The sequence below is a fragment of the Macrobrachium rosenbergii genome, chromosome 52 (genome assembly GCF_040412425.1).
Source record: "Macrobrachium rosenbergii isolate ZJJX-2024 chromosome 52, ASM4041242v1, whole genome shotgun sequence".
Lineage (NCBI taxonomy): Eukaryota > Metazoa > Arthropoda > Malacostraca > Decapoda > Palaemonidae > Macrobrachium > Macrobrachium rosenbergii.
The window spans coordinates 21074760-21099788 of NC_089792.1; the positions used below are offsets into that span (position 1 = coordinate 21074760).

At 34.9% G+C, this 25029-nt stretch overlaps 1 pseudogene; it reads left to right on the top strand.

The window, feature by feature from the left end:
* The window catches only part of LOC136833740 (potassium voltage-gated channel subfamily KQT member 1-like), a 708908-nt pseudogene that overhangs the window by 312268 nt on the left and 371611 nt on the right, over positions 1 to 25029 (top strand).

Here is a 25029-nt window from a genome sequence, read left to right on the forward strand (position 1 = left end):
GATATGCGACTTTCTCATCCTTTATGGTTACATATCACGGAAAAATTAAGTTAGATATTGAGACTGGGACTATTTTTATTGGTTATACAAAAGAGTACTTTAGCAGATGGGTCTTAAGCCGTATAAAATGGAGATAGAGAGAGAACAAATAAATTCCAAAGAGAATCGTTCGTATTTATTCTCAGGACAGGTCAAATTGAATGTTAATGATTTTAATAAACGTTAAAGAAGAGAAACACATTAATAGAAAAACGATGTCGGAAGATCGTGGACCCCACCCCCAAACCCCTGCGCCAGCAATCCTCGACCCCGAGGGAACCGGTGGGGTCAGGCATTTTTCCCTTGTGGAAGAAGTCAACGCGAAAAACACACCCAGTGAAATTTTTTCGAAATTGGGGAAGGGGAAATCCGCTGTTATCCGGACAATGGGGACAGTTATGCGCCTCGGTGTATTGAAAAGCAGCGTCCGGTTCAAGGCACCATATCAGCTTTAATCAAGGCCTTTCAAAAGAGGCACCTTTATAATGTGATCTCGCGCACGGTCTCGACTCTGAATAAATATGCTCCGCTTCTGTTTTGCTTTCTTTAGTCTTTTTTTTTTTTTTTTTGTTAATAGCTTCGTTCTTGTTCGTTATTCGAGAGATGATAAAAAAATAGCCTTTTCATGGTAATGGGACGTGCTCGGAGACTTTTTTTTATTGATGTATATGTTTAGTTTCTATTTTAATGATAGTTTCATTCTTGTGTATGTATCGAATGTGGAGAAACAAAATAATTTCTCCTCTGCACGGAAAGAGTTTTGTGGTCTTCTCTGTATAAATGCTCACTTTTATTTTGTTTCGATTTTGTAAAAAAAATTTTATATCGAGAGTGGATATATTTAGTGCCGTTTCACGGAAATGAAAGGAACTCCGTAACTTTTTATGCTCACAATTCAGTATTTACTTTCATTTTGTATTTTCCTTATTTCCACGTCTAGTTTTGTTTGTTTTATGTAAAAGGTTTTATAAGGTTTTATCTCTATAAATAAGAAAAGCATAAATTCTGGTATATTTTCTTTTCGCTCTCCTTATAGTTTGATGTATTCTTGAATACTGGTTTGATTTTTTGATTATCTGTATTGCAATACGATACCTTTCAATATAGTGTATATATATCTACAGTTATTCACTATGCGAATGCTTTATATAAATATTCTATTTGATTTCCAAGCTCGTTCTCTGAAAATACTTTATATAAATATATCTGTTTGCTGAACTTATTTTCAAAAATCAAGGTTTTATATAAATTTTATATTTTTCTGAAATTAGGTATATTATATTGTTTTTTTAAAAGTATTTACTAAAAACTCAATGTTTTTATCTTTTGCATTTTTTTCTGAAATTAAAAACAATTTTTCCTTAAAAATTAATTTTCATTAGTGTTTTCTAAAATAAAAAATTCTGCATTAATTATATTTTTTTTTCTCTAATGAAGACTGAAAAAATATACATGTCGTTTTTTAATGAAAACGGGCAAAGATTGGCGACACTTTTTTTGTGCGGGGAAATTGCTGCCGACGACGGGAAATATATATGTATATTTTTCTCATAGGTTTGATATTATGCGCTTCGTTTGTTATTAAGCACTAAAACAGTGAGGGGCCGTCGTCCTGGAGCACTACTATGTCCACTTTCTTTTCTTAAAGAAAATATTGCCTCATAAAAGTTATAAATGGAGTCCTCCGCTGGATAACAACTGGAGAGAGAGAGAGAGAGAGAGAGAGAGAGAGAGAGAGAGAGAGAGAGAGAGAGAGAGAGAGAGAGAGAGAGAGAGAGCCACAAATAACATGAAAACACGCACATCACCCACACTCACACCAACGCATGAACGTAAAATTAACTTTTAGTAATTCATGTACTCTTTATTTATTACTTGAAAGGCACCACTTTGTTGATATTCAGTTAGGTTCCATAAACATTTGATGCTCCGTTCTGTTTATAGTACATTACCCGAATAAGCAATTTTAACTAACTTTTGGCCATGATAAAGCTTTGTTACATATTCCCTTTATAATGATCCAGTTTGATTGTGTTCATACGAGTTCATAAGAACAGAGCGACGGGGTTAAGATACGTCCTTGCTGTGAGAACATCAGACTTTGAATCAAAATTTACTTTGTCAGTTGTCAAGAAAAAATTTATAAAGATTAGAACAAAACACTAATGAAAATGAATTTTAAAGGATTGAAAGGGAAAAAATGAAGTTTTTAATTTCAGAAAAAACTGAAGATAAAAATACGGAATTTTTAATAAAATCTTCTATAAAACAATATAAATATGCCTAATTTCAGGACAATGTAGAACTTATATTGTGTTCTTCACTTTTAAGTTATGGAAATCAGGCGTCTGGTATGACCCACTACATATTTCATGGACTATCAATAATATTCTTCCATATTATCGTTTTTGCCAACTTCCTCTTCCATAACTCTTAATTATATACCAGATTTTCTTTTTTTCGTCAACTTGTACGATTCCGTTGTTTTTCTCTCTTTGTGCAGACGTTGAATTCATTAATCTCCTTTGTTGTCCCTTCATTGCTCAGGCTTGAGTTCCTGTATGGATCTCGTCCTGGGTCTTAGCACTAATTTCGGTGAGATCTAATTACCTTTGCCCTTATATTTCTTTCGTACGATTCTGTAATTTTGTTCTTTTCTTTTCTGCATTTCCTTCTCTTTGAAGTTTTTCTAATCATGATTTTTTGGGGCTTGATGTCTAATTAGCGTGTTTTTCCCATATGTGTTTTAGGTTTCGCTTTGAACTACACATTTAGATTTACATTTAGTTTTTGAAATTCTCAGCCTGATGACTCCATTGTATCTATGTGTATTTCTACCTGCGTATATAAAACCATTGCATAACTACTCTACACGACCTTCCTAAAGGTCAGCGTTGGCTAAAGGTCCCATGGGGAATCATTCAATTTTGAAAGCAAATCGTAAAAGCTGTTAAGAAAAAAGATTGTGAAAGCACAATATGCTTCGACCTAACGTCCCCTAACATCGTCTAGTAAAACAAACGTAAAGTCGCACAAAGGAAAAAAATAAAACAAACAGGTAGTTTCTAAATAAACAAGGAAAAAATACGGAAATACACATGATACCTCAAAGGTAGAATGCAGAGCAAGTCCCAAAAGACAAATATTTATAAAATGATACGCCATTATTAAACCACTCCCTCCAGAACAGTTGAAAAGGGTGAAACGCAAAGAAATATATATATATATATATATGTAAATACATATATATATATATATATATATATATATATATATATATATATATATATATATATATATATATATATATATATATATATATATATATCATATATATGTCCGTATATATACATGTATATATATGTGTGTGTGTGGAGTTTATATACTTAGTACTTAGTTTTCTTTTGATTTTTTTAAGTACTTAGTTTTCTTTTGATTTTTTTAGTTATAGCTTTGCCTTTAAGACGAGATTTGTCCCAATTTTCCTTTTGTATCACCCTAACCTTCTGATTATCGTCTGTATAATACTCTTGTAATTTTGAATTCTTCTCTTTTTTTAATAACAGCCTCACAACTATCTCACGTCTTCTGAGTTTCCTGTGTTAGTATTTTCTTTGTTGTCTGCCATTTGATTTTTTCTATAGAGAAGGGAAGGGGTTTTATAATGGCCTGTCATTGTATAGATATTTGTTTTTGCATATTGCTTTGCATTCTGTTCTGAAATTTTGTTTATTTTGTCAGCCGAAAGTTAGGGGAAGTCAAATCATGGTACCATGTACTTTAATTTTTTTCTTTCATTCTTTTACTTTATTCTTTTCTTTCCAGCTTTTAGCGAATGATTTGCAACATTTGAAGAGATTCCACTGGACCTTTCGTCAACTTTGACCTTTAGGAAGGTCGTGCCGAATAAATATGCCATGGCTTTTGTACACATTTTTGGGAACCCTCTCTCTCTCTCTCTCTCTCTCTCTCTCTCTCTCTCTCTCTCTCTTTTCTCTCTCTCTTTCTCTCTCAAAAACTTTTACAGAAGAGTTTATCACTTCTACAGAAGAGACAAGAACTTCTACTGAAGAGTGTGATATCCTGATTGCCGAGATGTTTTCATAATTTTATCCACAAGTCATTTAGCAGAATTTCCTTCACCATTATCTTCAGTACCGCAAATATGAACTTTTATATATCTAAAGGCAAGGTTTTTATTCACCATATCATTTATATAATTATATATATATATATATATATATATATATATATATATATATATATATATATATATATATATATATGTATATATATATATATATATATATATATATATATATATATATATATATATATATATATATATATAATATATATATATATATATGTGTGTGTGTGTGTGTGTATATATATATATATGGGTATGTATGTATATACATTGTGTAGTTGAACAGAAAATTCAGGACAGTGGTCAGGGCCACATTCATATTTTACTCCTAAATCGTGTGTCAATCCTCTGTGCAGTGAAATTCCACAGAATTAGCCACATCATCCGCTTCAACAAAAAGCTCATCAAGATTGTGTTGAATCCCCTCCATCCTCTCTCACTTCCTGTATAGTAAAAGCTTTCCTCTCTTATACCTTTTCCAACAGTGCCTTGGTTTTCTTCTCTTTTCCTTATAACCACTGAATTGTACATTCTTTCCACCTCTCCCATTCATTCACCGTAACCAGACCATCTCAAAACCAAGGTCCTTTTCTTTGGACCTTGCTTAAAACACTGACTCATCCATCTCAACAAAAAGCCAAAGATTTGTTGAATCCCTCCATCCTCTCATCTTCATATTTATCACCGTTTCAGTTTTTGCCTTTTCCAATACTGCCAGACAAATTTCCTCCACGGCATTATAAAATAAGAAAATTATACGTTCTTTCCATCTCATACCTTTTGATTAATTCATTGAACAGTAACCTTTGTAGCCCAGATCAGATGACGTCCGTACGTTATTTTTTTAGATGTTATCCTAAAAACTTAGTTCCTCATTGGACGGGTTGGTTTTTCTCGGCAACTTGCTGGGCCCGCGTTCGATTCTCCGACCGTTTCATTTTGAATTAGAGAAATTTATTTCGGTGATAGAAATTCATTTCTCGCTATTTTCAATGTGGTTCGGATTCCAAAAAGTTGTAGGCCCCTTTGCTAGGTAACCAGATTGGTTCTCAGAAATGTAAAATAAATCATATCCTTGTAGACCAGATCAGAGAGCTGTTAATCAGCTCAGTGGTCTGGTTAAATGTTATCCTTAACTTTGTTTCAAGAAGAGAATTGTTGGCAGACTACTGTTGGTTGTCCATTCCCTCCGATTCCTCTCGCAAATCGGATTTCCGGTGTTATCATCGCTCTATAACTGACACGAATTCGTTTTTTACGACCATTCGTTTGTCTGTGCCCAAGTGTTACTGTCGTTACGTAGAAACATATCGAAACATTTTATCCGTAATCCACATTCATTAGCTCACGTTTAACGTCAGTTAGAGTATCTTTAAAATTTTAATGACATACATATATATATATATATATATATATATATATATATATATATATATATATATATATGTGTGTGTGTGTGTGTGTATGCATGTTTGTATATGTAAATAAATAAAAAAATATATATATATATATATATATATATATATATATATATATATATATATATATATATATATATATATATATATATATATATATATATATAAACCTATGGTGTGACCACTTGTGTCCCCAAATCTTGATGTGACCACTTGTGTCCTTACCTCCCCTTTATCGCCTCTTCACTTCACTTTCCCTTCGTCTCTGTTTCAGGTCCGGGGAGTTTTTCCCCTTACCTTGGCACCGTTTAGGACTTCTGTCACTCAAGCGAAAGGTGCCGCTGGCATGAATGAATGGGGCCTTTGTTGCGGTGAAATTGCGAGTTAAACGTCTTTCGATTCTCGGACTCGTCCCCTTCAGGAAGAGGAAGAGAAAAATAGGAATCCTGGGTATCTATTTGAGAAAGGGCTGCAGGAATTGTCATTCGGAATTTGAGGTGTCATTGTTGGAATGCCCTTTGCAAATGATTGGTTTGATCTATTTCTTTCTGGGACGTTTCTGTCATGGCATGCGAACTCCGATGCACTCGGACTGCTTTCTAAATGTACTGTAGGATCGATTTTTTAATGTAAAAAATCATTATCTTGAATTTCTTCAGATTTTGATCATTGAAATAATTGTCCAGTCACTATCTCTCTCTGCTCTAGGGACAGTAATTCGTAGTTAATGATTTTTGTGTTCTTAAGACAAATCTTAATTCTAGTTCAAATGTTGCTTTTCTGCTGCCCAAGTACTTTACTTGTTACAAATCGTATCAGTATGAATACCTGTTTATTTTCTGACAACAACCCCAAATCCCTTGCCCAACCCAACCATGAAGAAGGAGAAGAGAGGGAAATGAAAAAGTGCCGCTTAACTAGAAAAGAGAGATAAGCCTCTCCCTTGAAGGATGGAAGATTGGAAGGTTCATCGAGATCAAAGGAGGAGGAGAACTTCCAAGCTGGATCGTCAAAGGGAGAGGATCAGCCCCGAAATTGTCAGAACGAAAATTATTAGTCGTCGACATCTTTCAAAAAGGTTCTTTCCTTCCGCTCTTAGCGTCAAAACTAAAGACAGATTTTTTCTCTGACGTTTGACCTCTCTACTTTTGTAAGAATGTGATTGTCAGCCAAGGAATGCATAATCTCGATTCATTCATTCAACAGAAATATGTAAAATGTATAGATTTTAAGGAAGGTAGTTGAAACGGGACGAGAGCAAAGGTTTGATTCCAGTCACATAGATAAACAAGTTCTGTAAGCACTGACTTTACGCGCTAGCGAGTTTACCGCCTTCCCGTCTTTGTTTTCCACTTATCAGGTGTGAATATTAGTTTTTGAACCGTGTGTATATTCACTATATCACATATATTGTAAATTTTTATTGATATGATCAAGCTCTATACCAGGGTTAGATATATCACGTGTTATTGTGACTTTATGCATTTATATATATATATATATATATATATATATATATATATATATATATATATATATATATATATATATGTGTATGTATGTGTGTGTATGTGTGTATATAATATATATATATATATATATATATGTATTATATATATACAATGCCCTATATATATTCTTCGTATATATGGATATATATATATATACGCGGGTATATACCGGGCATCACATATATTCAGTTTCTATATCTATATATATATATATATAAATATAAGAAATATATTATATATATATATAACAATTACATATAGTACACTTGCTTTTGGTTGTCTTGGCATGTCTGAGAGTTTTTTCGCACTACTTATTTTCCTTAAGCGGCTTTTAACCATTTCCACATTAATTTTCCCAACTTGTATGCATTTGTTACTGTGATTTACCAAATACCTTCTCTAACTCATCCATGTTTCTTTACCCTGACAGCGGGCACGACTTCCGTCGGTTAGGGCGTGTGGGTGGATCCCGACTGCACCAGCCCAGGATGAGTCTGCTAGGAAAGCCCCTCAACTACAAGACTTCGCGGAGGGATGTCCGCTACAGAAGGACCCAAGCCAAGGTCTACAACTTCCTCGAGAGGCCCCGGGGAGTTAAGGCCGTCGTCTATCAACTGGCTGTGTGAGTGTTGAATGAGAGATTTTATTTCTTTCCTACTTTGGAGCTCTTCGAAATTTCTCTGTTTTTCCTTCCATGGAAGGGGACCAGCAGTTGTCACTGCTTTCTCTAGTTTTATCGCTGTTGGTTTTTCATTTTTGTTAATTGTTTGGGAAACTTGCTTCCTTCTTCATCGGGAATATTGGCGCTTGAGATAAACTTCCGTTTGCATTTTCTTTTCTTTTATCACCCAAGGGTATAATATTTTTTTTTTTTTTTTTTTTTTTTTACTGATATGACTCTTTTATCTTTGTATTAAAAGCTCTCAACTTTCCTCTTTAACTTCGTGATCGTGGTGTAGTTCTTTTTCCACTTCGTTTCACCTGGGGGGTTTTCATTCTCCAGAATCTTGACAGGCAAGTTAATGTTAGCCTTTTATGACGTTGATGCAGACTTGGAGGTTTATAAACGCGGAAACAAAGTTTTTTTTTTTTTATTGTTTCAGCCTTTTAAAAACTGGTACTCGGCGAGGTTCCACAATAAAACCAGAGGTCAAATTTACTAATTACCAAGTGAGAAAATTTGAAGTCTGTCGTCTCTATCTCTTTTCTCAATATAAAATCTCCCATGCAGACCACGAGGGCTAACTGCCTTTAACAGGTCAAATTACTTTGCTCGTTCTTAGTAGTGGGAGACACGTATTCACTTTTTGTCTTAATGCTCTTCTGCGTGCATGATGTATGTCTTGTATAATTCAGTTAACGTTCTGTTAATTAACGTCCTTACATTTTAGGCTAGCATTATTGTTGTAGTTTTTCATCTGTAATTTCTCGTACTATGTGCTTCCTCAGGATGATTTTTCGTTTATTTCATGACATTGTAGTTCATAACATTAGACCAGTTTATTTGATATTTTCTTTCATTTCAAACGGATTTATTTTGCCGAAATTTTTTTGAAATACTCATTCGAAGTACAAGATTCATAAGGCTATGAGAAAATATGGTAGATTCTCGGCCTTGCAAGTAAAATCAAGTGGAAGGCTACAGATAATCATTCTGCACGAGTATTTATATATATATATATATATATATATATATATATATATATATATATATATATATATATATATATATATATATATGTATATATGTATGTATGTATGTATATAATGTATGTGTGTTGGTGAACCAAACATTTTTATGTATTTATGCATTTGTATTTAAATCATCAGTTGTCTTACGCGTCCTTCATTAGAAAATAGTCAAAGGTAGTTTTTCATTTTCTCAAAACCATTTATTTAATAATAATGCATAATGTATTTGAAAATAGTATCCCAAATTAATTTATTCATTGTTATTTTGGAAGTAGAGAGAGTCAGGTGGTCCATCGTAATTATTATCTCTATTCAAAACTTGTGTTTCTTTTCGAAAACACCAAATTTTTATTTCTTCTTCAAATAGAGTTGCTTGGTCCTTTGTTAGAGTACTACATTCATGAACACTAATCGCATCCTTTCATCTTTGATGTGAAATGGCTATATACTTTCTAATATCATAAAGTATAAAATCAAAAGTACACAAGAGATTGCACTATATTCTTCATTATCGCGAAGCAATATCTTTGAAAATTTGGGATAATTTACTGTGGTGTATTCAAGCGGACAGAAAATTTATTTTAAAAATTTGGAGACAATCGCTCTTTGCTGAATAAATATCAAAATACTGATTGTGATGGTATAACATCCTTATGATCACAAGTCAGCTCCCATATTCCTTTTAGGTCAAAGTGTATAGCTTGCTAAATTCTTGTGCCCCTCACTTTTAATCCGGGGAGAGAAAATCGCTATAACAGCCACATCATTTCCACTGCCCCAAGCCGTCCCTCCCCGGGTCCATTTCCTAGAGGGGATGCTGTGATACTCCGTCGGTTTAGTATCTCGTCTCCCAAACGCCTTTCACCGGAAATGACGAGATGAGGAAAGCATTTCAGATGTTCCTCTCAGCGTCAGCATCATCACCACCACCATCATCATCATCTCCTAATCCAGCCCCAGCTCCTCTCTGTCTCTTTGGTTTTAGTCGTAAGTGATAAATTTTTCCAAGGGCTTGTATTTTCAGCTAAACCTCAGCCGCACTGTGGATCCTCAATGCTTTAAATGACTTACGAAAAAGCGAAAAACAAATGAAGAAGAGAAGGTTATAATTGGAGCTGATCTTGATACCATGTTTCCTCTCGCTTGTCATCATTTATGTTACGACGTGGCCTTGGCATTATGTAAAGGAATAAATTAAATACAGAGGGAGAAACCGACATAAATTAGATTCTTGCATTGAATACACTTTTACCTTTATCCAATTTGTGTTAACGTTAACATAAATGAAGCATATTTCACGAGCAAAATTTAAATCATTTCATCCAGTGAAAATTGAGAGATCCAGATGGGCCTTTGACTCTGTTGAGAATATATCAGCTCTTCCAAAGGCTAACTAGATCGTACAGACTTACAAGTGATAACATTCATGGCCAGAATGAGTAATTGCTCTTTATCTCGTTAGATGCATGTTGTTGCAGGGAAATGGTGTTTGCAAATCGCCGTTTCTAGTTTGTTTGATGTGATGTTCACAAAGAAGAGCTTCCCCCAGATATGAGGGCTATACTTTTCTGCTTTACATAGTTCACTCTGTTGATTTTAAGTATTGTAGTTTTTCGTTTATTTTTTGGATGGGTCAGTGTATGGGGTTTGGAGGAAGGTATTTTATTTTAAGAAAAGAGAGGGAATGTGTTTTAATTTCATGCATACACTCATATGATCTCAATACACTTTATACAAAGTCAGCATTCAGTTGTTGGTTAATTTAATTTGCGCTGCTCCTAAATATATCTAACATTTTTTTAAAGTTTGTTTTTATAAAGTCTGATTTTTTTTCAAACCTTGCGTTTGGCTTAAATGATAATATATGGTAACTTAATACAGCACAGAATGTAGCATGTGTCTTGTTGACTTCATGCTCAGTGCTAAGGAACTTTTAGCATTACAGCCTTTATTTAGGCTGTAATTAAACATTTAATTTATCTGTTACACATTTTACTTTGAATCTACGTTTATTCGCACGCAGGCGGTTTTAATGACATTACTTGGCATGTTTCTCTGGTGTGCCCGTTTACCCAAACATTTTAATACCGTTCATTTGTGAATACAACCCTTATTTCCTCTTTGTTGAAATGGCAGGTATGTCATCACGAAAGAAAAGGAAATTCGGTAATTCTCTTCATTTTGGATTCAGACAAAGTTCGATTCGGCCAGCTATTAACGGTTCGTCGTCTTTCTTATCATACATCACCTACCTGCTGCCTCAGTGACGTCACTCAGGCCAAATTTTCCGATAATTTACAAATGAAGGGTAGGTAATTCTGAAGAACAAAGGGTAATTAAGTGGACCAGTGTTAGGAAACAAACTCTCTCTCTCTCTCTCTCTCTCTCTCTCTCTCTCTCTCTCTCTCTCTCTCTCTCTCTCTCTCTCTCTCTCATGCAAGTAATGGCTTTCATTTGTTTGTAAATATATAATAACGAAGCCGAATGGCCGTGAGGATTTGGTTTTGGACACTAAAAAAGAAAAAGGCATAAAAAAAAAAACATTTTAAAAGCCAAACAACCCCATGGACAGTTTTCATAAGTTGCCTAGTGAACATAAAATGAGGATTTTTTTTTTTACGGTATGTGTTACGATTTTCGTAATGATTAGCCTGAGAACCAATTAATGTAATCGTATATTATGAATCGGTGGGTATATCAGTCCCCCTCCTCACCCATTCAACGAAAACTTCGTTAATCTGGTAAACTTTTTAAAGCCAGTTGCGCGTGGTTTTCGATGCAAGGTTAACTACAAACCTTCAGTTGTCATTTTTTAAATGTTTTCTCAACATTTTTAACGCACAATATCGATTCGTTGTAATCTGATTCGAAAACTGTTTTAAAATATGATATATTTTCGTATTTTTTCCATGAAATTTAGTTATTTGTAAACGTAAAGATGTATCACTCTGATTATGATCCTTTGAGAATACTATGACTCGAACCGCATATCATTACAGTCGTTTTTTTTTTGGATAATAATTAACAGTATTCACTTTTATTCATTTATTTTTTTCGAGTTTAAGGCTGCATTGTTCTCACAGTCAAGAGATGGAGAACGAATATATCCTCGGTACAATGGAATCGTTAGTATAACCCGCAGGGAAATTAAGGTATACGTGTTGACTCTTGAGATGAATCGAACGTGTTCCAGTGGGCGAAGTTAGATGAAACAGAAGCGTATGTCTTACAATTATCTTTCTAACCTAAACAATTAGCGAGAATTATTGATATAGGATTGGATATTTTCAGAGCATATTCAAATATTGCTTTGTTCTTTGTACTTAATTGTGGAGAAAATTGTATGCGGCTATTCATTTAGAATTCATTGCTCATGTTGAAATAAATTTGGTTATTTTAAGATCTTTCTTTATTGAGTGGTGTGATTATTAGATATGATGTTCTGCACTCGTGAGTTGGTGATTCCTGTAGATATTCGCTTTCTTAAAGTGTATTTTTTTTTTCGTATGTATGGGTGTACGACTGCACTTTTGTAGGTTTTATATAAATACATTTATATACATAAATACATAAAAATTAATATATATACGTATATATATATATATATATGTATTTACGTATATATGTATAAATATACATTTACGTATGTGTGTGCATGTGTGTATATTGTGCATGCTGTACAGCGATGAACTACATCAATGTGCACTTACCTTTTAAAGGGCTCAAACAACGTTCATTTCAAAAGAAGAGAATTTAATCTCCTTTTATATCTGTTCTTTCCTCCTGAAATGCATCAGGTGTCCGGAAGCTCTCGAGATACGTGCGTTGGATTTCAACACCTTTTTCGTATCGACGAGAGAAACTTTCACCTGCTGGACTCTTTTCATGAGATGGTGACGGTATTGGATGCAAAATGGAAACGTCAGTTACGACTCGTAAAATAATTGTTGTGATGTAACGGAAACTGACTTGAAACCCACTTCTTAAAGTAAGGGAGGTTTCGAAGAGTCAGAAAAAAATGGATACAAACTTAGAAACAACATTTTTATATATAGAGAGGACATGTGTTACTCGCTATTGGTTTCCTTATAACACACAAACACTCACACACACACACATATACTGTATGTATGTATATATATATATATATATATATATATATATATATATATATATATATATATATATATATATATATATATATATATATATATATATATATATATATATATATATATATACATATATATATATATATATATATCCCTTGAAACTACTGTATATATATATATATATATATATATATATATATATATATATATATATATATATATATATATATATATATATATATATATAGCCTTTGAAACTGTATATCTGTTATAGTACCATTTTAGTTAATTTATTAGTTATTTTGAAAATTCTCTCTCTCTCTCTCTCTCTCTCTCTCTCTCTCTCTCTCTCTCTCTCTCTCTCTCTCTCTCTCTCTCTCGTCGAATTGCGGCAGGGAGCTCAGATCGTCATTCTGACATCAAAGACATCTTGAACCTTTAGTCTTCGATTTGATTAAAAGGATTTGCTTGGCCTTTGTGGGGTTTTGTATCTGTCCGTATGTCTGTCGTCTGTGAGTGCGCGTGTCTGTTCGTCTGTTTCCTTGACGATTCGGCCTTCTGAACTCAAATTCAATGATGTAACAGGATATAGATTTTCGGTCTTGTCATGTTCCCGGGGCTAAACTTTGATGTTAAACACATCAGAGGGGAATCAGTTAGATGAATGAATATCCCTTTTCGATTCGTATTATTGTTCTGTGGCCTCTACGTAGTACGTTTTACATATTCATATTTCGGGAAATTTGTTTGTATATTTCCGCATATTTCTTGGTTAATGTTCTTCATTTTGTTGTTGCTGTATGACTAAAGATAAATCGAATCATCGATATTCTACTGTCCCGTCTGCTCACATTGCGACACTGCCCCGATTCCAATAGGGGATAAATTTAAACTTCGTATATGTACAGATATATAGGTTTTACTTAAGCGCAGGGATTATTAAGATCAACATCATTATACAAATAGAGAGGTATCTCGTCAGTGTTTTTCCAAAATTCTTATTTTTTTTCCTATGAGTACGTTTGTCTTTTTAAGAATCTTCCCCCGGCGACAAATTTTTCGCAAGTATCTTTTCACTTTATAAAGTCGTCCATGATCATCAGAGTTTTGATAAACGTTCTAATGAAAGGGCCATCAAATTTTCACTCCTCCATTGCTTCATTTTTCTCTTCTTTCTTTTTTTTTTTTTATAATGTACCCCTCCAACTCAGCTCGGCAACTGGGTCTATATTATCCCAGTACAAAAAAAATTGTTTTATTCTGTTTATCTCAAGCCTCTGTATGAATCTAGAGAAGTCAGTCTAACTAAAATCGGCATTCACATTTTGTTGAAATACCCCGTTTTGAATGCGCTTGGTTCTAAAGGTCATTTGTTCAGTTTGCTGTAAAACTGAAATAGCCATTTTGGAAGTATTATTATCCTTACTGTCCTATTTCCATGACGGAGTGTGTTTGCTTCATGTGCCTTATTTCCTCTAGAATGGTGTTCATTTTCACTGGTGACACCACCTGTAGTTGGTAATAATATTCTTTTAGGAAAATTTTGGTCATGCTCAAAAGCTTTCGAGCATATCGGATGCTTTATACGCACAGCATCAGATTTACAGCTAGCAGCCTCCTGGTCTTTATATTCCTGGCGCCCTTTGTTATTAAGTGCATGGTTTAAGAGCGTACTTTGCACAACTTGGTGTCCTACCAAGACTTTGCCTATTTATCTTTATATTTCTGAGTGATTATGCAACTGCTGTTTTCGTATAAGCCAAGTTTTTCCTTATTTTATCTGTTCTTGTGTTATTTTTGTCTTTATGTATTTAGTATTTTCTTTGCCATACTTTTTCTTGTTCATAAAGACTCCTGCATTTTTAAGGAAGGTTGTTTCGTATTGAATCAGCTTTCGGCCTTTTCCATAAGAATGAAGGCTTATTTTTGTTGATTCGTCTGATTGCCTGTGGCAGAAGAAGAGCGCTCAGTCTTGGAGATGCGTCTGACCAGTTAGTGTTATTTTACTGGTGTCTTATAGCAATGGGCGTAATTATTGAAAGATAATAAAAAAAACTCTTATTCCGCAAGTTGCAGTTCCTCTTAATCTGGTTGTCTTCTGTGTTCGTGAAAGTAATCGCGCCTGATGCCTGCGGGTATTGATACGTTGAGTCTCTCTAATGACGTTCTCTTTAAGAGAAAATACTTAGATGAATTGTTCTGTTATTATTTCGCTTTTAAAAAGAAATTTCTTCCTTGGATGATAATGAAATGTAAACACTTATGTCATGCCGTTGCCTGGAGCAAGTTGTCTCGAGAATATATTCTATGGTAAATAACTGTTGCTTAGATGGTTCTTCACGAGAATTTTAACATTAATTTGAAACTGTAATATTCAAAATCTGTTGTTCAAATTAAATGCGAAATAAACTTGGTTTCAATTGAAGAACTTTGACATACTGTTCGGTCTTCCTTAGGGATGTACAGTGGTAATAAAAATCAGCTAACACTGATGAATAAAAAAACACACACGCAGGTGATAAATAAAAAAACACACACACACTCACATGAAGCTAGTTAAATATAAATGTTTATGAAAGGGGGAAGAGGAAATGATGAATGTAGAGTGCCACCTGACGAAAAACCAAAAAATAATGATAGATGACAAGAGGGCTGATCATTTAGGCTTCAAATTGGTTTTGCAGAGACCACGCCCAGGCTATTAGTTATCCATTCTTTTGAAAACATTTTCATGTCTTCGCTGTCTGTGTTCTGAGAGTCCACAGCAATGAAATTCCTTATCGAAGCTGTATTTTCGATGGACTGAAAATGCTTTTAAAGCATATCTTGAACTTGAATAGTATTTAGACTCACAATTCTCCAAGAATTGTTTTGATTGAATCTCGCACTGTCCATATCTTCTCATGATACTGACAGGTTGCTGATGGTCTTGATTACAAAGTATCAGGAAAACTCTCTCTCTCTCTCTCTCTCTCTCTCTCTCTCTTTCATCTTTTTTTGCTCGTAAGATCTAACGACAAACGATAATGAAGCAAAATTGTTGCAGACCGCATGGCGAGGAGGCCGGTTGGAGAGAGCCGGAGGGTGAGAGTATAAAATCCCGAGTGGTGGTGGAAAGCTTCATCTCGTGGACCCATCAAGAGTCCTCACCTGTTTACCCTGAGGAGATAATGATTCTGAGCTGTTTGCCTTACGGAATAATGATTTTTACTTGCACGATTTCATTAAATTCAGGCTAGCATCATCCTCTCTCTCTCTCTCTCTCTCTCTCTCTCTCTCTCTCTCTCTCTCTCTCTCTCTCTCTCTCTGTCGAAGTAATGCGTATTAAGCTGCATGGTTCATTCCCTTTCTAATTATATTCTCTTTCTTATTTCCATGAATATTAGATTTCACCATATATCCTAAAATTCATAATTTCTACCTTTGAAAGATAAAGTTTTGGGGTTTATGTTAACTGGAAATGAAACTTCAAATTAAATGACGGTATTTGGATCTCTCTCTCTCTCTCTCTCTCTCTCTCTCTCTCTCTCTCTCTCTCTCTCTCTCTCTGTAGGTGAAGTAAACAAGATAGACTTGAGGGATGTGAAAGGCGTTTCGATATAAACTTTGTTGGCGATAACGGAATGCGTAATAATAATAATAATAATAATAATAATAATAAACATGACGTAAGAAATAGTAAGTCATACGTAGCATATTGAAGGGAAAGTATTTTACTGTGGCATTATTCGTCATTTTGACAAATATATCTGTTTATACTTTTCGCGTATTGTTTCTCAGATTTAACGTTTCGAAGAGTGAGATGATGAATTGCCTATCATTCTTCCATTCAACTGATGTGCCATATTTGAAGTAAAGAAAATGAAGTGTTTGTTGCGTTGCGTGGATCATTCGACCGACGCATCACACAGAACCCAGTGTGTTGTCGTAACTTTGCGCTCATTCGACCTTTGCACCAAGTGGAACCAGAACGATTGGATGATACTCGAAGCTCGACAGCATCAGGAGAAGGGATGATCCTTTAAGCTTGGCAGCTTCGGAAGATTGGATAATTCTCTCGAGCTAGATAACGATGGAAGTTTTTAAAACGCCGAACAAGATGGGAGGATTAGTTGCTCCTCGTTGCTCAGCACCTTCACAAGAAACGTTCGTCCAAGCTTTAGTGTTTGGAAGTGAGAGAAACTTTCATTTTGACAAAAATGCAATATTTCTCGTTACTCTTTTGGCGATGGCGAAAGCCGGTGTTCGTTGTGGTGATAAGTACAAGGTGATTTATTACGTATTGTCAGTATTTGATAAGTACAAGGTGATTTATTACGTATTGTCAGTATTAAGGTCAGCTTGCCGCTTATTTCAGAGATTAAGTAGTTATTTACTTCTGTCACTAATGAAGTCAAATTTTCATCCCTTTCTCTCACTGATGAGGTCAGGTTCCATTCACATCTAACATTTTTGATGCAAAGTGTTTTTCTTCTTCTTTATTAAGTGATTTTTACAGCCACGATGGCATTGATGAAATCAACTTTATATACGCTAAACACTTACTAAGTCAGGTTTTCGTCTGATTTTGTCTTCAAGGTCAAAGTTTTCGTCCATGTCAAATATACTGAGAAGAGGATCCTTCCACTTCCCACGCAGGTTAGATTTATTGAAGTTCTGAGACTCATTTATATCTATAGCAGCATTAAGGTTAAAGGATCTTGTTTGTCATATAATAATGTAACGTGTTGCAATGAATGGATCTTCCACTTCACTTTTTGCCTATATTTTTTGAGATCGTATAATCATGCATTGTGGTTAAAGCATCATCCATTCTTCATACAGAAGAAAAGTATTGTCATTAAGGCCATATGACCAGGATTTCTGTTTTTAGGTTAATAAGATCATCGATTCCGAACATCAAGGTCAAAAAAATCAGGTTAAGAAACCATTCATTATTGACGTTGTTGCGGCAAAAAAATATTCCACTTCTGTAACCAGTAAGTTCAATGCCGCGGCATCATTCATGTCTGACACTGGACGGTTCGAGATTAAGTTATATCTGATAACATTGTATAAGTCAAAAGTTGCCCAATTTTTACCAGACGATACTAGAATCCGCCACTTCTGACTTGTTTATGCATAGAATCACCAGTCTCTGCCTTTGTTGAGGTGAGGAGTTAAACCACTAATGGGACGTCTTTGTGTGTGTATTTATCTGAAGTCAGATTGACCAGTTTCTTGTTGAAGTCATATTATTGTTCATTTCCATCAATTTTCAGGCCACAAACTTATGGTCTAATCAGATGTTACTGAAATCAAGGGCACTTCAGACTCACAGTTTTGTGGTCTCTTATTTATCAGTCAGTCGTTCACCAAGTTTTCTGATACTTTGGGTTCAGATGAAATTTCACTTTCCTGATATTGCGGAAGTTGGTAAAAAACTTTCCTGACATCAATGAGGGCAGAGAATCTGCCATTTTTAAAATTTTTGAAGTCATATTACTCACCATCGAGGCCATAGGATCAACCACTAACGTACCTGACATTTTCAAGGTTAGAGGATTATCAACTATATTACATTGGTCACATTAGTCATCCATTAATCAAACTTTGTAAAATCCGGAAGTTAATCCGATTTTTACTTTTATTGTTAAGATGAAAGGGTGGCCGATTAATTCAATATTACTAAGGTCAACAGTGGATCAGCCCCATAGAGTAATGTCATGGTAAAAATTTTATCCATCTCTAATTTTGTTAGCATTGGAGCTGGGATCCCAGCATTTTTAATATGATGAGCACCCAGTGGCTCTCTGGGTTATTATGAGAGCATCACCATAATTTCCGAAAGTGGAAAGCAATCTCATCATAAAGATTGATTTTTGGTTCCCCCAGGTACTTTCTTTTACCTGAAAAGAAGATTCACAGATAAAATTTGTACTCCTCAGATATTTATTAGGATGTTATTAATATTTTCTAAACTTGCACCGTACACACACTCACACAAACACACACACATCTCTCTCTCTCTCTCTCTCTCTCTCTCTCTCTCTCTCTCTCTCTCTCTCTCTCTCTCTCTCTCTCTCTCTGGCCGAAAAAAGACGAGAGCATCAAGGATGGTACAAATAGTTTTTTAGTTTTCCGTAAAAGAAAACTATTAAGATGGCTATTTGTCTATCCGTCCGCACTTTTCCTCTCCGCCCTCAGATCTTAAAAACTACTGAGGCTAGAGGGCTGCCAATTGGTATGTTGATCATCCACCCTTCTATCATCTAACATACCAAATTGCAGCCCTCTAGCTTCAGTAGTTTTTATTTTAATGATGATTAAAGTTAGCCATGATCGTGTGCCTGGCACCACTATAGGTGCTAACAAAGCAGGCCACCACCGGGCCGTGGCTGAAAGTTTCATGGGCCTCGGCTGAGAGTTTCATGAGCCGTGGCTGAGAGTTTCATACATTATACGCTTACAGAAAACTTGATTGCACCGAAGGCGCATTTTTTACTTATTAGTTTTCTGTAAAAGAAAACTATTGAGCCAGCTTTGTCTGTCCGTCCGCACTTTCTTCTCTCCGCACTTTTCCTGTCCTCCATCAGATCTTAAAAAATACTGAGGCTAGAGGGCTGCAAATTGGTATGTTGATTATCCACCCTCCAGTCATCAAACACACCAAATTGCAGCCCTCTAGCCTCAGTAGTTTTGATTTTATTTAAGGTTAAAGTTAGCAATAATCGTACATCTGGCAACGATATAGTACAGGCCACCAACGGCCCGTGGTTAAAGTTTCATGGGCCACGACTCATACAACATTATACAGAGACCACCGAAAGATAGATTTATTTTCGGTGGCCTTGATTATACGATGTACAGAAAACTCAATTGCGCCGAAGAAACTTGCAGTGTGTCTCAGAAATATAAGTTGAAAAGCAAGCACATTCTGCGTAGTCGAGATGCGTACTTTTGAAATATTGTTTTAAAAATGAAAATGTTTGGTTGGTGGATTAAAACACTGTTCCCTTAATTTTAGGGGTTATTCATCCAGTGTCAGGACGATCCATTTAAAGTGAAGATTCCCGGGAAAATTCATCTGTTACATTTACTGCGCTTAGTGATGCAGTTTGCGCACATTACTCAACTGTAATCTAAAAGAAAATGAATTACAGAAACTAGTGACTGAAACAAATAGCTTTGGAACACTTTTTTATCAGTTTCTGATAACTGATAAGAAGTCTTACATCGAGAGCATCGTCTTTTTCAGACTTCGGCCTACAAAGACCTGGTGCTCTCGAACACTGTTTCAGTCCATAGGTTTTGCTCGCAAGCGACTTGTTGGGAATCATTTGGAAAATAATCCATTTCTGGCTGTTTTACAGATGGTGTCAACCACTAAAATAACTCTTCTTTGGTCAGGAGGTAACCTTTTCCATGATGTTCATACCTTGATTCCATCCACAAATCTGACACCGTTGGAGTCAGTGAGACATGTTTAATGCGAGTGAGCTTTTTATTTTATTCGAGATATCTTGCTATTCCGGTCTGATATAAAATTTAGTAGATTATATATCTATACAATGTAGATGTTGGAAAATTCTATGATTTGTGCAAATATTCTGGTTCGAAGATCACCGATTGTCAGATATTTTTTAGGTTAGAAAATTATCAACGTTTTGACAGCTTTGAGGTCTGATGATCGTTTTATAAATTAACGTTGTTATTCTTTGATCTTACGGTGTCGTCAACCACTTTTTAAGGCATCACCCAGTTTTCATATGTTGCGGACTTGAAGATCACACACTTTGTGACTTAATAGAGGATCATCATTCAGTTATCTGAAGTTATTCAGATTAAAGGGATATCTGCTTGCTTCTGCCTAGTAGAAATCAGATAAAAAAAAACTGACATTGATGATGGTCTTCGTAGTCAGAGAATCATCCGTAACACATCATTGTCAGTTTATGTTTATCTTGAAATTCTGACATTACAGAGACCAGAACATCACCCTCCAACTATCACCGTCGAGGTCAGATCACTAATCTTTCTAACATTCCCGATACTTGCCTCAAACCTGGAAACACTCCCAGTGGAAATGAGTGAGGTTCAGAATCACTTTACCTTTGATAACCATCATTTTTGAAAGATCTGAGTGAAGGGTCGCCAAAGTTCCATCAAGAGAGGAAAAGGAAAGTCTTGAGGAGTGGTAGTTGGAGTGCCCCTTGACCCGGCAAGTTTGGATCAAAGATTTCTAGTATGGTCCCCCATCAGGAGTTTCTGCGGTCCGGTATTAGGATCGATAATTATTGAAATCTCTTTCTCAGTCTTATGATAATTGTAGATATATATATATATATATATATATATATATATATATATATATATATATATATATATATATATATATATAATTATCATATATATATATATACATACACATATATATATATATATATATATATATGTATATATATATATATATATATATATATATATATATATATATATATATATTTGTGTGTGTGTCTTGTGTTTGTGGCACTGTAGATATGAACTGTATATATTTTACCGTGAATGTTAAGTAAATAATCTCAGAGCCAGCTGTTGAACTGAATAGATAACACACGTGAATTTCTACAGATCGAAAGCGTCCCCTCTTTATTGAAGGCAATGTTTATCCACCCTGAGGATCTCTTACCTTTGCCTTCCCTCCCCTCCCCTCCCCTCCCCTCCCCGTCCTCTAGGGAGACCACAACGAGGGAATCGAATTTATCTTCCAGTCCCACTCAGGGATGAGGAACTGAAAATACATTTTCGGGAATGCCTTTTTAGATGAGCTTTGCCGTCGACCACGACATCGGAGAAGCCATCTTTTGGTCTTGATGCGATTCCCTTTTTGTCGTTGAGTTTTCATGAATTGCATGTTTAGCGTGTTTGCCTCGTGCTTGTCTTGAAATTATCCTACTGTACATGGATCTGTTGTCGTATGTTTGTAAGTTTTCAATATATTTTTATATATATATATATATATATATATATATATATATATATATATATATATATATATATATATATATATATATATATATATATATATATATATATATATATATATATATATATATATATATATATATATATATATATATATATATATATATTATTTAAGAACAAACTTTTAAATTACCTACATTTGTGTATATACAATGCTGATGCTGTAGGGTGCCCAGGATATCTGAATGAGAGATACTGGATTTTTGTGCTATAGTCTATATGTTTAGTCCATCTGTTGCGGAATAGATATGTAGCTGCCAGTTTGTCAAATTTTCCTGTGTATACTGTTGTTATAAACGTTATCTGTGTTTGAGAATCCTATATGAGATTATTATCTCAAGTTCCTAGTACACAATTTTTCATTTGTAAGCTACAGTACGTAGAGTATACGGAAATTTAATACAGATCTTGAACATAAATTTCCACATTTTTTTTAGAGGTCGACAACACAGATATCCGACTGTTAATGGCGTTGATGAGGTTACAGTAAATACATTGTGAGAAAAATTCCAGAATCTTTTAGAGGTATTGCCATTGGCGGTCGATAGTAACGTACATTATGGGAGGAATCATCAGGACAAGTGGGTGGAGGGAGAGGGGAAAAGGGTGATCAGTAGAGAGGTCAAACTACCATTACCTTTTTCCCCTCTTTCTACGCCTACGCAGGACGCGATGGAACCATGGCCTCGGCTCTCTCTCTCTCTCTCCAAATCCTGTAGGTAAGTCAGGTAAGGTGAGGAAAGTTTTAAAGAATGAGTGATATATATATATATATATATATATATATATATATATATATATATATATATATATATATATATGTGTGTGTGTGTGTGTAAATATATAAAAATTTATATTATATATATATATAATATATATATATATATATATATATAGTTGGTTGATAGACCGTCATTCGATGGGCGGAGTTCGATTCCCGCCGCCGGCTGATGAAGAGTTAGAGAATTTATTTCTGGTGATAGAAATTCATTTCTCGCTATAATGTGGTTCGGATAAGTAACCAATTGGTTGTTAGCCACGTAAAATAAGTCTAATCCTTCGGGCCAGCCCTAGGAGAGCTGTTAATCAGCTCAGTATATATATATATATATATATATATATATATATATATATATATATATATATATATATATATATATATATATGCTTAATATATAATGAGTGATATATGTATATATATATATATATATATATATATATATATATATATATATATATATATAAAATATGTATATATTTGTATTATATAAGAAAGATGCTTAATGGACGATACAAGAAAGGCAGAGATGAATGATGCAAGAGTGGAATGGGTTAGGTGAACATGAGAATGCTCGTGGAATTTATGGTTTATCAGGTAAGAAGGACAATAAAGAAGCGTAAAAACTAAAAAAAGAACAAAACACTAGGAGTTGGTGGGATTACAAGTGAGATGTGGCATTATTATGTGTGGGTGACCAGCATGAGTAAGGTATGTCTGGTTGAGAGAAAGATTCCAAAGGGATAGCTGAGATTAATAATTGTTCCTTTGTACAGTATAAGAGTAAAGATGTTAGAGGACAGTTCAAGAATTAGAGGAGCTTAATTTTCTTTAGTACTGCAGGTCAGGTGTTTAGTTAGAGTTTAATTGAGAAGATAAGGCTGTTTACAGTGGGACGGATAGGGCAAAAACAGTACAAGTTTAGACTGGAAGAGAATGTGTGGCTCGAATGGTCATTAAGAAATAGAAATGTGAGAAGTTTGAAAGCAAAAGTGTAAACTGTATATGTGGCATACATGGATCTAGACAGAGAAAGATTAGGATAGATTTGGATGAGAAGCAATGGAGGTGTTGAGGATGCTTGTTATATGGAGGGTTAATTGTTGAGAGGGAGAACAGCTTTTATTATGGATATGAAACGTGTTAGGAGTTTGTAGGCGTGACAGTGATTGGTTTGGTGCAAAAATAAGACAGTGACTAGGTCGTGTTATGTCTCTATGTCTGTTTAGTGTCTTTAGAGTACGAGAAGTATTAGAAAAGATAAATGTCAGTGCAAAGTTGTGGGAAAAGAAGATGGGTTGTGAACTTGTGAATTGAGTAGTGTTGAATAACGGATTACTGCAGACATTATATCACTAATTGGGGGTGAAGAGAAACTGCAGAAATTATTACAGGATTTTGAAAGTGATTACAAGAGAAAATATTTGAGGAAGAACTTGAGCAAGAGTAAGGTTTTGAGGAATACGAGAACCAGGAAGATCATGCAGGGAATGTTGGTATGGAAGCTGAGAGAATAGAAAGCAGATTCTTGCCAATAGTAATGAGTAAAGGTTTTGGATTACAATTTAGAAATATATAGCGAAGCAAAGGGTGGCATGTATGGAGAGATTATTGAACTAACTCTCCACCATGAAAATGAAGTGTGGATGTTGACTGCAAATGAAATTAAGAAATGGAAGGTGGGGAGATAAACTGGTCGCAGTATTCATGGTATAATAAGAATTGAAAGGGTGAGAAATGTGGAGATATGTTGGAGTGGTGAAAAGGTTAGCTTAGGTGAAAGGGTGAAATAGTGTTCTGAAATGGTTGTCATGTGGAAAGAATAGGGCATGATGAGTTAGCGAAAAGATGATAAAGTTCAGAAGTATTGTGAGCAAGGTGGAGAGAAGGACCTAGGAAGGAATGGATAGATAATGTGAAAGGATCATTGCGAAGGAGGCTGCCTCAACATCGGAAGCTAGAAGGTAGGTGCAAAATGGAGGTGAATGGCGTATTTTGCGCAGGGGGATTTTACACGGTGCTAGTGAACCTTCTGTGCAGTTATCTGAAGCGGCTAGTGTTGTGGAAGTTGTCTGTACAAGAGGTTAATTCAAGAGCCAACCATTTGAATGTGAATGGGAAGGTGAGAATTTTGTTTCTTTTCTTACTGTTCACCCCCCCACGTTAAGGGACACGGCTTCATATAATGCTAGCAGATGCTCGCTATCGCCCACATTTGCTAGTTCACATATCCGTACCATACCCATACACATACCCATACCCATAAACACATCTGTAGCATACCCATATCTGTCCAATACCTATA